The 15,942-nt window shown below is 39.0% G+C and overlaps 1 protein-coding gene across 28 annotated transcripts in view; it reads right to left on the minus strand.

Annotated features, from left to right (window-relative positions):
• The window catches only part of SGMS1 (sphingomyelin synthase 1), a 203,381-nt gene that overhangs the window by 94,827 nt on the left and 92,612 nt on the right, over positions 1-15,942 (minus strand). The window contains exons 3-4 of one of the 28 annotated variants that reach the window (XM_073353724.1): positions 9,217-9,298; positions 8,671-8,817 (exon numbers count right to left, since the gene is read on the minus strand). The exons of 25 other annotated variants lie outside the window; for them this stretch is intronic. The gene's annotated coding sequence lies outside the window, so the exon portion shown is untranslated. Of the gene's footprint in view, positions 1-363; positions 2,205-8,670; positions 8,818-9,216; positions 9,299-15,942 lie in introns of those variants that run through there. 2 more of the 28 variants (XM_073353723.1, XM_073353730.1) reach the window with 2 other exon arrangements.

Below are 15,942 nucleotides of genomic sequence, written 5' to 3' on the forward strand. Positions count from 1 at the left end.
TAAAAGAATAAATGGACACAAATCAGACGTCAAGAATTATAACATTCAAAAACCAATCGGAGAACACGTCAATCTCTTTGGTCACTCGATTACAGACCTAAAAGTTGCAATTCTTCAACGAAAGAACTTCAAAAATAGACTCCAACGAGAGACTGCTGAATTGGAATTAATTTGCAAACTGGACACCATTAAATTAGGCTTGAATAAAGACTGGGAGTGGATGGGTCATTACACAAAGTAAAATTATTTCCCCCCCTACTGTTCCTCACACGTTCTTGTCAACTGCTGGAAATGGCCCACCTTGATGATCACTACAAAAGGTCCCCACCCCCCCACTCTCTTGCTGGTAATAGCTCACCTTACCTGATCACTCTTGTTACAGTGTGCATGGTAACACCCATTGTTTCATGTTGTCTGTGTATATAAATCTCTCCACTGTATTTTCCACCGCATGCATCCGATGAAGTGAGCTGTAGCTCACAAAAGCTTATAAGTAATAAATAAATAATTTAAGATAAATAAATAACAAATAAATTTGTTAGTCTCTAAGGTGCCACAAGTACTCCTTTTCTTGAAGCAAGTCTTATGTACTTCAGTTTTCAAACAGCTTCAGTCTTTTCCCATCCTTACTTTACATCACTGCGTAAGAAGGCTGTCTTTGCTGTTAGTTGTATTATTCCTCTCTGAGATGTTCCAAACAATCCTAGTAATCACTTTTACTCTTAGATTAGTAAACTGGTCTTCCTCTGAATTTCAGCTGCCTTCTTAAAGAAAGATATTTAACTTAATCTAAGCTTTTTGAAAGTGCTTATTACATTCAGTCTCTCCACAAGACTACCCAGAAAGCTGAGAGCAGAGAGTTCAATGGGCTGCTTTCTTCCTTGGAGTTGGTTTTCTGAAATGATATTGCATCTTCAGGAAAACAGTGCAGTCTTTCAATGGTTCCTTAAGAAATAAGTCCTCTTTCTTCCTAGGAAAAAGTTTAAAGTCAAAAGGTTTAAAGGTAGTGGCCTGTTAGCTAGGCATCTGTGCACTAACTTCATGCTTTTTATACTACCTTTTTTATACATCCCTCTTACACTCAATGGTGCAGTGTAGCTTAGTGATGGGTAGATTTAAAGACTGTAATTTCTTACTACTTTGGTTGGAGAGATCTCTTCAGGGCTGTTTCATGCAGAGAGTCTGATCAGATGTGTTAACAACCCTCTATTTTATCTCTGGATGACAGAATTCATTTGCATCGCAGACACCTATTTCACAGCTCACTCCAGTTAAAACTGGAACGCCAGATTCACAGAGCCAGTTTCAGCTCCCTGATTCTGTGTGTGGCCCTCCATGCAAGTTAGAGCAGCCTGGGGGTTAACTCTAAAGTGCACAGCTGTCAATGGTCCCCAAGGGACCATGCGCTCTTTTATCCTCATCTGGTGCTGTGTGCGCCACTCACTCCTCTCTAGAGCTGCAGGGTAGATGACCCTGTAAGAGCGGTCTACATGGTCTCTACACGCGCTGGGTGCCCCACCATAAATACTCATCTAGGAGGATAAGGTTGGTTTCCATTCTCTTTGTGAAGACACGTGAGTGAAGAAAATAATTTGCCCCAAAATCTCTCATTAAATTTAATAGTCAGGAACTTTTTTAGATAATACTAATCTAAGATTGTCCTGCTGAATATATATACACACACAACAGCAGCCTTTCGCGATGTACGTTTTTCTGCTGTTGTTAGTCAGGCATGGCTTTTTCTCTTTGGAATATCCTGGCTGAACTGTGACAAGCCTGATTACGAACATCACAATTTACATTATGGAACTTTAAGAATAACGTCCATAGATTCTTTATCAGAGATAATTAATAAAGTTGTATTGGATAACATACTATACAGTTACAGTTTCACGATCATTCATAGAATCATAGTTTCAGTTTGAAACATTTTCAGAACATAAAAAGTATTATGCATTTCAAATAAAACAGGTATTCAGCACTACCATGATACGTTTCAGATGTGTTTTAACAAAGAATAATGAAGCTAACAATAAGCTTATGAAAAATCTCCATTTCAGTTCAGCATCATATGTTTGAAAGAAATATTTCCACTTAGTGGGGACTTTGTATGGTGACCTGTGGCACACAAAGTTTCATTCTAGATTGGAAGATGGCATTCCCAGCATGGGAAAGAAAGGAGTGGTTGCACTTATTACCTTTACTTCTCCTTGAAAGCAAAGGCAGAGGAGTCATAATCCACAAGATACAGAGGTTACAATGTACAAGGCCTATTCTGTTACAATTCTTCCTCACAGGAAATAAATCCCAAAACAAAGAGGATCTCCCTTTTACAGAGAGAACACATGGTTCCTGAATCTTCGTTACTAAGTGCCACAAGAGGCATACAGCGTAGTAACTAATCTCTATTTGATGTTCTCTTAATACATTTGTTTTTTCCCCAAAATTATGTTTTTTATTGTTTCCTTTAGAATCGTTATCTCATAGTTTGCTTTTGTATATTGATGACATCATAAATGTAGTGAATAAAGTTGTTTTAAAGTTTTTCCTTCTTTCAAAGTTTTGGTGAAGTGAGCATTTTAACATATATTAGAATTTAAAAATATTAAAAATGTAATGCTCTAGGATAGATTCTGCAACTATTACTCCCACTGCACAAGAAGCAACTTAGTAGCCAAGTAATTTCTCTGATTTAAAATTGGACTGTGTCTATAGTAAGATACTAGTTAATATGCATAAATTTAAGCATGTGAGTATTGCCATTGAAGTTAAATGTTTGCAAGATTGGAATCTTAATCTTCTGCTCCTGTGATGACTTTTTATTTATTTATTTTTAGAGGGGATTTTATAATTTACTTTTAGAGGAAAATTATCTGACACCCTGTCTGCTATATACACAAGCACATTTTTCGTTTCCTTTATACATCAAGAACATTTTTTCTCTTTTGCACTTTTTCTCAGGTTCAGAAGGAAGTGGGAGGCAGACCAATTAAGAGTCTGTGGGCAAAGATAAAAGGTGTAAAAAATAGGGGCAACATCGTGGCAGAGGTCTACTATAGACCAGCAAACCATGATAGGGGAGGTAGATGATGCATTTCTAGAACAAACAACAGAAATACACAAAAGACAAGAGCTGGTTAGTTATTGGGGACTTTAACTACCCAGACTTCTGCTGGAAAAGCAATATGGCAAAACAGAAAATTTCCAGTAAGTTCTTGGAATGTGTTGGGGACAACTCTTTGCTCCAGAAAGTGAAGGAAGGAACCAGGGGACAGCCACTGTAGACCTGAGTCTGACCAACAGAGAGGAACTGGTAGCAAATCTGAAGGTGGAAGGCAATTTGGGTGAAAGTGATGATGAAATGATAGATCGCACAATTCTAAGGAAAAGAAGGAGTAAGAGCAGCAGAACAAGGACTATGAACTTCAAAAAAGTAGATTTTAACAAACTCCCAGAACTGGTAGGTAAGGTGTCATGGGAAAAAAATCTAATGGAAAAAGAGTTCAGGAGAGCTGGCAGTTTCTCAAGGAGGCAATATTAAAGTAGGATGACCATATGTCCTCTTTTGGCCAGGACAGTCTCTTTTTTAAGCCCTGTCCCGGCCATTTGGCAAAACTGGGCATTTGTCCTGTTTGCTCTTTCCAGCCGATCATCAGGTATTATAGAATATTAAAGAATATTTACATAAGTTAGATGTACTTAAGTCAGCAGGGCCTGATGAAATTCATCCTACAGTACTTAAGGAACTAGATAAAGCAATCTCTGACCCATTAACAATTACCTTTCAAAACTCATGGAGGATGGGTGAGGTACCAGAAAAGTAAATAGGGAAACAAAGAAGACCTGGAGAATTATAAACCAGTCAGCCTAACTTGGATACCTAGAAAATTATTAAACAATCAGTTTGCATGCACCTGGAGGATAAAAAATTATAAGTAATAGCCAGCACGGATTTCTCAAGAACAAACCAATTCAATTTCCTTCTTTGACAGGGTTATGGGCCTAGTTGTTAAGGGGCAAGCGGTAAACAGAGCTGGGTCAATCCTTTATGTCTAATGGAGATCAGCCCCTGGTGTCTAGCTAACAATTGATCTTTCAAGTTACTGACCCCTTAGGAGGTGCTAAACACCTTATAATTCCATTTAACAGAATATCAGTGCGAGCAGAATGTGCCCAGCTCCTCCCAGGAGGCAGCTTAAAGAACATAAATCATGTCTTGCATTTACATAACTTGTGAATAACTTTCAAAAAGTCACTATGGACATTCTATACTTGGTTAATGGAACCAAGATGTACCACATTTGTGCTTATGTGGGCCACTGCAAACCAAAAATTGAAAAACCACTGCACTGCAATCAGAACGAGTTCATGTAGAATGCAGGTTTTCCACTGAAAACAATCTACGTGCCTTCAGTTGATATGCCAGGCAATGCTTATTTATATTTTAAAATAACGAATTTGGCAAAAGAGCACTAAAAATTGAACTGAACACATTGCAAAATGGTTTCTACCTTTTTTAACCATGTTCCTGTCTCACCTAAATATTTATTTTCTCAGATTTAGTCTGCATTTTTATAGCTTCACAGCACAATTACCTAAGTGACAATGTTCAGTTCTATTTACACTGTCTATCAGTGTTCAAACATGAATCTCAGTTTCTTATTATCTGGAACTATCTATGTGGAGCCAGCACTTTCCAGTAGAACTAGAATCAGATGCAAATCAAAAAAGATACTGAATGTGACTGGTGTTGGGTGATCTGGGCTAGGGTTAAAAACAGAATTAGCCAAATTTATTGTCTATGCACCCTCTGTGCAACCCCACTGACTCTTTTGGAGTTGCACAGAGCACGGTGGATAAAAATCAATGATTTGTTTTTTTAATTAAAAAAATGGATTTTTTTTTTATGAAATGCTTTTTGAGGGAAAAAACCTATCTAAAGATAATTTTAATTAAGATATATTATAGCTCAAAGATATCTCATTGTGGAATAGGGATTATAAATTCTAATTCTATAGTATGAGATAATATATTCATGTCATGTTTCAGAAAAGTTTTGTAAATGAGTTCCAATAGTTCATGGATTAGGGACCCAATCTTATGGGGTTCCAGGGGCTTCTGTATAGATTATTTAGGTTAATCTTTCTATCTACCCAATGGGACTCAGTGCTCAGTCTAGAAGATACTACCAGAGATGCTTAGTTTTGCAGTTCTCAGACTGTGGATTTGTGTCTCCAGAGATAAAATGCTTGTTAACAGCAAAAATGTTTTCAAATAAATAAATAAATAATATATAGAGGTGAGAACTAGCAGACCTCAACCCTATTGTCCCTCTGCAAATTTGGGTACACAGAGTTAATCCCTTACCTCTCTCTAAAAGTGCAAAGTTTTAAAAACTTCAATGAATAGAAGATTATTGGGGACGGAATAGATCTGGACAAGGAGAAGAAGTCTGGAAGTAAATGTGAGAAGAGAGGGACAGGCAGTAGAAACAAAAGTGAAACTGTTTCAGCAGCATATTCTAGAAGTCTTGAGGTCTTTCTCAGTGTAGCCTTCATTGATTTGAGATCTACCATACCATACCATTCTCTCACTAGAAGGGAAAACCTATAATGGCAGCAGGCCGTAAAAGAGACCCAGTTTGGGAATATTTTAATGAAGTTCCTCTACCTACGGGTAAAACAGGCATGCGTGCAAAATACAAACAGTGTGACTAAGAAATGCAAGACCTGAATGAAACAACATCATGAGAAGTGTTCCTTCTCAGGAGGAAGCTGCGTTGAAGATGATGAAAGGAACATGTCTGAACATGCAGGATCTTCAGGTTGGTAAACTTTTTTATGGACTGTCTGTCTTGCTTCTGGACTATTCTTGAATTCTCATGTTTGAGCAAAAATTATAGTTGTTACTCTATGGTACTATCATTTTAGATGCAGCTGTTTTAAAAAAAAAAATAGCTGAAATAGGCAGATCTTCCTTTTACAATTTCACCTTTAAAGTAGTAAAGAGTGTCAGTGAATGTAATGAGTAATACTAAATGAGCAGTATGGTAATAATAATTAAATAACTGCATGGACTTATTTTGTTTAGGAGAATCCATCCTCAACGTTCAGGATTCTGAAGACTATCCACCTTCAAGATCACCATCATTTTCTATAGTTTCAGAGTTATCTGCCAAAGATAGTGTTTCAGTCACATCATATATATTACATAACCACAATATATCATCTGTAGTAAAAAGAAAAAAAATCTCTATCATCCAGAAACAGACATAGATAAGTTTGTTATAAGAACCAATAGATTACAAAAAGAGGTGTAATTGATGAAAAAACTGCTTGGGTTGTTTATGCAACAAACTCTCCTTTCCGTATGATTGAGAACCCACACTTCATCAACATGGTGCAGTCATTAAGACCCGGATACAATCCACCCTACAGAGCAGATGTCACAGGCAAATTGCTGGATAAAGTGTATGAAAGAGAAATTGAGCAGCGTGCAAAAGGTCTAGAGCAGGGGTAGGCAACCTATGGCATGTGTGCCAAAGGCGGCACGCGAGCTGATTTTCAGTGGCACTCACACTGCCTGGGTCCTGGCCACCGGTCCGCGGGGCTCTGCATTTTAATTTAATTTTAAATGAAGCTCCTTAAACATTTTTAAAACCTTATTTACTTTACATACAACAATAGTTTAGTTATATATTATAGACTTATAGAAAGAGACCTTCTAAAAACGTTAAAATGTATTACTGGCACCCGAAACCTTAAATTAGAGTGAATAAATGAAGACTCAGCACACCACTTCTGAAAGGTTGCCGACCCTGGTCTAGAGGGTAAAATTGTTAACCTGAGTCTTGATGGGTGGCGCAATATCCACAATGATCCTTTTGTATGTGCTTGTGAGACAACAGAAGACTAACACAGCTACCCCTCTGATACTTGACACCATGCAAGGCACTGCATTTAGTCTTATTGAGTGGAAATCCATCAACCTCATGAAGAAACTTGCACAAGTACAGACAGATATCATCTTCCTTTTCAAATGCAAATGGATGGACATCATAACAAATGAACTGAAGGTGAAAAATCCATTGGTCTGTGCAGTATGTAGATAGCAAAGTGAGAGATTATGCCACACACTATCAAAGAAACTGAGGAACCATCTGATCACCAGATCCTATACAGCAAACAGGAAAACATCAAAAAAGAGCTCTCCAACTTGGAGACGCTCATAAATAACCAACCTTCCTTACAAACTGACTTTACTAAAATAAGACAGGAGATCTACATTACACACTTCACCTCTCTACAAAGGAAAAAGGACTGTAAGCTGTCTAAAATCCTACCTGCCACCTGGGGCCACAATAGTAGTACCCCTAACTCGCCCAGCAATATCATCAATCTACCCAGCTACACACTCAGCCAGCAGACGAGTCTGTCCTATCTCGGGGACTCTCTTTTTGCGCCACCACCCCCACAAACATGGTACAGTTCTGCAGTGATCTGGAAGCCTACTTTCACTGTCTCTGACTCAAAGAATACTTTCAAGATAACACTGAACAGCGCACTGATACACAGATATCTTCCCACCAACAGCACAAGAAGAAGAAGGTCACATGGACTCCTCCTGAGGGTCGAAATGACAGTCTGGACGTATACATAGAATGCTTCCGCCGACATGCACAGGCAGAAATTGTGGAAAAACAACATCGCTTGCCTCATAACCTAAGTCGTGCAGAATACAATACCATCCACAGCCTCAGAAACAACCCTGACATTATAATCAAAGAGGCTGACAAAGGAGGTGCTGTTGTCATCATGAACAAGTCTGACTACCAAAAGGAGGCTGTCAGACAATTCTCCAATACCAAATTCTACAGGCCACTTTCCTCAGATCCCACTGAGGAATACACTAAGAAACTGCACCATCTACTCAGGATACTCCCTACACTAACACAGGAACAAATCAACCTACACTTAGAACCCCGACCGAGGTTATTCTATCTACTACCCAAGATCCACAAACCCGGAAATCCTGGACGCCCCATCATCTCAGGCATTTGGCACTCTCACTGAAGGACAGTCCGGATACGTGGACTCTCTACTCAGATCCTATACCACCAGCACTCCCAGCTATCTCCATGACATCACTGATTTCCGGAGAAAACTACAATGCATTGCTGATCTTCCAGAAAACTCCATTCTAGCGACCATGGATGTAGAGGCTCTTTACACAAACATCCCACAAACAGATGGAATGCAAGTTGTCAGGAACAGTATCCCTGATGATGCCACAGCACAACTGGTTGCTGAGCTCTGTGACTTTATCCTCATGCACAATTATTTCAAATTTGGTGATAATATATACCTCCAGACCAGTAGCCCCACAATATGCCAACATTTTTATGGCTGACCTGGAACAACGCTTCCTCAGCTCTCGTCCACTCACGCCCCTTCTCCACCTACGCAACCTACATTGATGACATCTTCATCATCTGGACTCATGGGAAGGAAACGCTGGAAGAATTCCACCACGATTTCAACAGCTTCCACCCCACCATCCACCTCACCCTGGACCAACACGGAGGTCCACTTCCTAGACACCACGGTGCTAATAGGTGGCGGTCACGTTAACATCACCCTATACCGAAAACCCACCGACCACTATGCCTACCTTCATGCCTCCAGCTTCCATCCCGGACACACAACACAATCCATTGTCTACAGCCAAGTGCTGAGGTACAACTGCATTTGCTCCAACCCCTCAGACAGAGACCAACACCTACAAGATCTTCACCAAGCATTCTCAAAACGACAATACCTGCATGAGGAAATAAGGAAACAGAACAACAGAGCCAGACATTTACCCACAAGCCTCCTGCTGTGAGACAAGCCCAAGAAAGAAACCAACAGAATTCCACTGGCCATCACATACAATCCTCAGCTAAAACCTCTCCAACGCATCATCAGTGATCTACAACCCATCCTGGACAACGATCCCTCACTTTCACAGGCCTTGGGAGGCAGGTCAGTCCTCGCCCACAGACAACCCGCCAATCTGAAGCATATTCTCACCAGCAAATACACACTGCCATAGTAACTCTAACTGAGGAACCAATCCATGCAACAAACCTCGATGCCAACTCTGCCCACATATCTACACCAGTGACACCCTCACAGGACCTAACCAGATCAGCCACACCATCACTGGTTCATTCACCTGCACATCCACCAATGTAATATACGCCATCATGTGCCAGCAATGTCCCTCTGCTATGTACATCGGCCAAACTGGACAGTCCCTATGTAAAAGGATAAATGGACACAAATCAGATATTAGAAATGGCAATATACAAAAACCTGTAAGAGAACACTTCAATCTCCCTGGACACACAATAGCAGATTTAAAGGTAGCCATCCTGCAGCAAAAAAACTTCAGGACAGGACTTCAAAGAGAAACTGCTGAGCTTCAGTTCATTTGCAAATTTGACACTATCAGCTCAGGATTAAACAAAGACTGTGAATGACTAGCCAACTACAGAAGCAGTTTCTCCTCCCTTGGTGTTCACATCTCAACTGCTAGAAGAGGGCCTCATCCTCCCTGACTGAACTAACCTTGTTATCCCTAGCCTAATTCTTGCTTGCATATTTATACCTGCCTCTGGAAATTTCCACTACATGCATCTGACGAAGTGCGTATTCACCCACGAAAGCTTATGCTCCTATACGTCTGTTAGTCTATAAGGTGCCACAGGACTCTTTGCCACTTTAACAGAAGAAGGGAATGTCTTCCTTACAGAAACAAATGCACACACAGCAGAATACTTACAAGAAGCAGCAGTAAAAAGTATAACAAACTGAAAAAAAATTCAAATGTCTAGTATGCAACTTGGTCACAGACAATGTTGCAAATGCATCAAAGATGAGAAGAAATTATTTAGAAGAGAGTCCCAAGCTAGTAACATACGGTTGCAGTGCTCATTTGATGCACCTCCTAGCCAAAGACTTCAGTGTTCCAGAAATAAAGGCTAATGTTGTTGAAGTTGCAAAATACTTCTGTAACAACCACTTTGCAGCAGCTGCTCTGAAAAAAGTGGGAGGAACCAAGCTAACTCTCCCACAAGATGTGTGATGCAACTCAGTAGTGGACTGTTTTGAGCACAATATCAAGAACTGGCCTAATCTGATGACAGTTTGTGAACAAAATCGTGAAAAAATAGATGGCACTGTCACAGCCAAAGTTCTCAACATTGGGCTTAAGAACACATGTCGAGTACCCTGAAGCCTGTTTCTGTAGCCTTGAACAAAATGAAGGGAAATAGCTGTTTTATTGCTGATGCTGTTGAAATTTGGAGTGAGTTCTTAAAAAGAGAAATATGCAATGACAGAGTTCAATTACAAGCATTAAAAAAACGAATGGGACAAGTACTAACTCCAGGTCATTTTCTTGCAAATATTCTCAATACTCGGCATCAGGGTCAAACCTTAACTGCGAAAGAGGAGTTGGCTATGACATGGACACCCAGCAATCATCCCTCCATAATGACAACTATAATAAATTTCAGAACTAAGGGGGAACCATTCAAGAAATATACATTTGCTGATGATGTTTTAAAGAAAGTCACACCAGTGAACTGGTGGAAGTCACTTAAACACTCGGATTCAGAGACTGCTGAAGTGATAATCTCACTTTTAACAGCAGTTGCTGTCTTCTGCCAGTATAGAAAGAATATTTTCTTCCTTTGGACTAATTCATTCCAAATTGAGAAACCGTCTGGGAAAAAGCAGGAAAGCTTGTTTTTTTTTTCCAGATTATGAACAAACAGGAAAATGAAGGTGAAGACGACTGAGTTAGCTGCAGAAGCTAATATTTTACGTTTCTCATGTTGACCTGGCTGACATAGTCTATTTAATTTTTGTTTTGTTTTTAAAAATATTTCCTCTATTTTAGTTAAACAATTTTAACAAAAACAAACCTGATTTTAAAAAACTTGAATGTTTAACTAAATTCAAAAATTCATATGCTTGTTTTGTTAAAATATTATATGTTTGCTGTTGAAGAAAAAAATCCAGAATACATAATGTTGTTGTTTTAGTTAAATAAAACGATTTAAATGTCTGTCTGGTGATGTTCTCCTCCAAGAGGCATGGCAAAAAAATCCTCCAAATATTAATGATTAACCTGTTGAACTGGAGATAGTTCACCTCCCAATGACTTCATAAATATCTGCTTCAATTACCGTTGGTAAATGAAATAACCGAACAATCATTCATTTTCTGATATAGCTGTAAAACTAATTGGAAAACTTTTCAAAATAAATCACTTAAAAAATGTATAGTGTGTACCTTCTAAAAATGAAACTTACAATTACCTCTGAGATGTGAAGAATACGTATTAAGGTTATAACAACCAACAAATCACTAGTATAACAACTAAATAAATCACTAGTCAGGAAGACTCGATTTAATAATGGATTTCTACATAAAAGTGCACTTTTATGTAGCTATCCATGATTAAATCGAGTCTTCCTGACTACTGATTTAAATCATGATTTAAATCAAATCCACCCTAGTTTGCCCTTCATTGTCACCGTATTTTAGTAGCACATGAAAAGACAGAATCTGACAAAGCAAAATGTTAAAATATTAATACCCAAAATACACTACTTATAGATGCTGTTCAGACATGTCAAAAGACAGGCCCTGCCCTGAGAACTTACAGTCTGAAAGGCAAAGTAAAAAACAAAGATTAGAGGTGGAATAACATTTACAATAAATGTGAACAGGGTAATAAAAATAATAAATGCAACCACAGTACAGCACATGATTATTGGTGATCAGAGTAAGTAATAGTGCTTATTGTCATTTAATTTTCAGAATATGTGATGAGGGATACAGTAATATTAGATATCCCTACACTAGGGACAAATGGCACATGCACACACTCAGATTCACGCATGTACTTCTCATAGAAATAACAGGGAGCCACATTGACTCGACCAAGGGCAGAGTATGTCCCATAGCATGTGCACATGCAAGGACCATGAGGCAGAGAAAAGTGCCAGTTATACTGTAGAGTAAACGCTATACTAACTTAACATAACTCAAAATATTTGGTAAACAATGGTGCAGTTACATCCAACAGTCAGAGGTTAAACAGCATCCAGTCAGCCATATTTCTCCATTCAAAAGACCTACTTTATAAAAATATTGATGGTTTATGTTGCAGCAATAAGAAAGGCTTCTACTATCTACCTTTCCACCCCCATATGGCAAAATAGGACTGAGAAAGCCTGAAGTAACAGACAGAACTAAGGATTTTCTGGTTTTAAAGCTGTATAAAAAGTTAAATAATTAACCGACAATAACCCTCTGATGTACACCTATATATAATATTACTCCAATTTTTACAGATGGGGAACACAAAAACTGAGTGACTTGCCCATGGTCACAATATTTATGGGGCAGAGCAGAGAGCAAAACTAAAGAGTTTATAGGTTCCTTGCCTCCCACTGGCCTTCTAGTCCATGTTTTCTATAAACTTTACTCATCTGATGCAGATTAGAAATACAGATCAGAGGACTTTCTGTTTGCAGCTAACCTGCTCTGGAATCTAAATTCTTGCTGGTTTTAGAATGTGAAGAAAACCAGTGTGTTTCACATGGGTCAACATCTGCAGGCACCCATATCACCTGCTAGCAAAGCCAAGGACTTGGACAATGAAAGAGCTTTTCATATTGTCACAAACTAGGAAATAATTTTTCATTTGCATCAAATTTATAATACACTGCTTGTAACTCTGTGGCTAAAAACATGTTTAAAAACTACACAGTAACCACTCTAAAATACAAAGCGTATACCTGCCTTGATTCACAAACCAAATCTAATTACCTAATCAATTCAAATACTAACCTGAGAAAACTTCCATTGTAACCCCTTCTGAAGTGTGAGACTAGGAAGCTGATTATTAAATACAGTTTTCCAATTACAGCTTTGTACACTTGTTTTAGCCAGTCTTCTCCATCCTGGTTTAACCCGATATGAACAGAACCCTCTATAATTTCTGTAAATATTAAAAATTACTATTTGTCCCTTCTATGCCGAAGTCAACCACAGCAACATAACCAGGCGTCAAAACTCAGGAGTATTGTGTCACCTAAACATCCTACCATCGAGTGGTTAAACATTTTCTTAGGCCCAAAGTCAGCAAGTCTCTTAAGCACATGCCTAGCTTTAAACACTTGAGTAGTCCCATTGACTTCAACGTTTAGTACCTTGTTGAACTGGAACATTAATGAATAAAAACGCTGCTGCTGCTCCCATTCAAGTCAAGGGCATAGCCAACCATTAACTTCAACACGTACAAGATCAGGTTCAAAGTTATATAGTTCACTTGAGTTTCTAATGCTGGGATTACAGCAGCATTTTTGAGAACAGTTTTTCTTGACCCAAGCTACGAACCTTACCAAGCTACATGTTATTAAGCAGCAGAAGTGCCATATCTCATCATCAGCCTGTAATAATCAAATAGTTTTGTTAAAAGTTTCCAGATACCATGAAATAGAAGCACAGCCAAGATTTAGGTGAATCATACCCTAGGTTCACTAAGCAAGATGCACAAAAATATTTTAGAGTGACAGGACTCATTTTAATGCTTCCCTTGTAAATTAAGTAGTTAGTCGTTTGCGTTATTCAAATGTCGGTTTCATTTTAACTCACACTGTGCTGGACTCTCAGTATGTTACAGATACAGTCCCATATATCTGTGGGCAGGTATGTTAGTATTGTACTACAGGGAAACAAATGCTACAAGCAGATTACTACAACAGGTTCAATTTCAAGGGAATCAGAGACATTTATACTTAATGTAGATTCTCTGTTTAATGTCAAGTACCTTTTCACAGAGTAGCATGGCATAGAATTGATGTTGACAAGTAATGGTGATTTGGATCATGGAAAAGATATTATGGATCTCAAATAGAAATAGAATGCCTATAAGCTTTCAAACTGCATCCTGAATTTTATATGAAATTTAACAGCCATCCCCACAACTCAGGCTTGAGGATTCAAATGATTCTCTACATGTTTCAGGAAGTTACCTATTTCTGAAGTTCAAATTTAAGATTCTAGATGTGCACACTTTTGCTGCAGGTGCCTATTAGTGCAACTGATAATTCTTCATTTTGACTTGCTTCACATTTATAGGGTGGACTACTTTACTATCTGTGAGAGTAACTTCATACTCTCTACGTAGTCCTAAAGCTATTCTCATCATTCCTTTCAACACTCCAAGACCACATACATCTAAGTCTTGCCAATTCTTTCTGCATAACATCTCTAAAATCTCAAAGGCCTTTCCTATCCATCCACATATATAAAACTCTTGTCCAGGCTCTCAGCTTGCATCTCGATTCTTGCAATACCTTTTTCTCTGGTGTAGACAAACATAATCTTTCCCTACACATAACCATTCAGAAGGTTGCTGCAAAGATCATTTTCTAGCCCATCGCTTTGACCATGTCATTCTCTCTTTGCATCCTGTTAACTGGCTCTCTGTTCTCTATCCTATCAAACTACTTGTCTTCCCTTTCAAGGCTCTTCACGATGATCTATCTCCACTCAATCTATCATCTCTAATTCAACATTGAACGGTCTACTCCCGTCTCCTATCAGCCTTCCTCCACTGCCCACTTGTTAAATTTTCAAACAAGCACTTAACGATACTATCTACACTGCAGTTAGACACATGTGGCTGGCCCAAGCCAGCTGACTTGGGTTCCTGAAGCTCAGTCTAAGGGGCTGTTTAACTACAGTGTATCCTTTTGGGATCTGGGGTCCTCCCATCTCCCAAGGCTCTAGAGCCCAGGCTGCAGCCAGAGCCCAAAGATCAAACTGCAATTAAACAGCCCTCTACCCTGAGCCCTGCGAACGTTAGTCAGCTTGCATGGGCCAGTTGTGGGTTTTTAACTGCCATGTAAACATACCCTAAGTGCTCTCTCCCATGCTGCCCTGCATGGAAGAAGCTCCCTGTAAACATCCACAGTTACCTCATCATCCTACCTCATATCTCTCCTTACTACTCTCCTCCACCATGAGGTCTTACCAAAAAAAACCCCAGAAAACAAAAAAACCTGACAAGTAAGTCTGCTGGCGAGCTGAGACCACAGCCTATCATGCTGACCAGTATTATTTCACTGTTTCCTTGTGCTCTCCTGTTAGTCTGTCTGTATCCATCTGTTATCTCTTGTTGCATGCTTAGATTATATGCTCCTTGGTGCAGAAACAGTCTTTTTGTTCTGTGTTTGTACTGCACCTAGCAAAATGGGTCCTGGACCATGACAGGGCTCCTAGACCCTACTATAATAAATATATCTCTAACATAGCTTGCTACAAGCAGCAACACTCAAAGCTGGCCCACACTCTAAGATCCTTTGGACTAGCACTTCTCAGGTTTAAGTTCCTCTTTTTGAAAACAAGTTCACAAAATAAATGCTAGCCACACTGGTGATAATCACAGGGCTACCAGATCACATACACTCCACAAAATCTGGTATCATTCCCCTCACTATGACCCTTGGAATCCCCTGGACCTCCCAACTAATTGTGATGAGAACCCTCTTTCTTTTGACTGTAGTAGCTTTACAATAACATGGAATAGTTTTATTTTAAATAAACTGAGTAAATAAGCATTACAGAAAGCACCCAGAAGCAGGAAAGGTAAAATATAAAAACTTAAAAAAAATATAGTGATGGTAGAAAAATACCAAGCAGACATTAAACACAACAGACAAACATGAAAAAAGTGATGTCAGTGAGGTTGAATGGATGCCTGAGAGGGGGCAGATCCACACATGAAATCTTGTATTCTGACATCTTCTCCTCACACTCTGTATTACAATCACAGGAAATGGTAGTTTCACACTTTGAAACTTGGTGCTGAAGTATT

Source organism: Lepidochelys kempii, chromosome 7, assembly GCF_965140265.1.
Source record: "Lepidochelys kempii isolate rLepKem1 chromosome 7, rLepKem1.hap2, whole genome shotgun sequence".
Classification (NCBI taxonomy): domain Eukaryota; kingdom Metazoa; phylum Chordata; order Testudines; family Cheloniidae; genus Lepidochelys; species Lepidochelys kempii.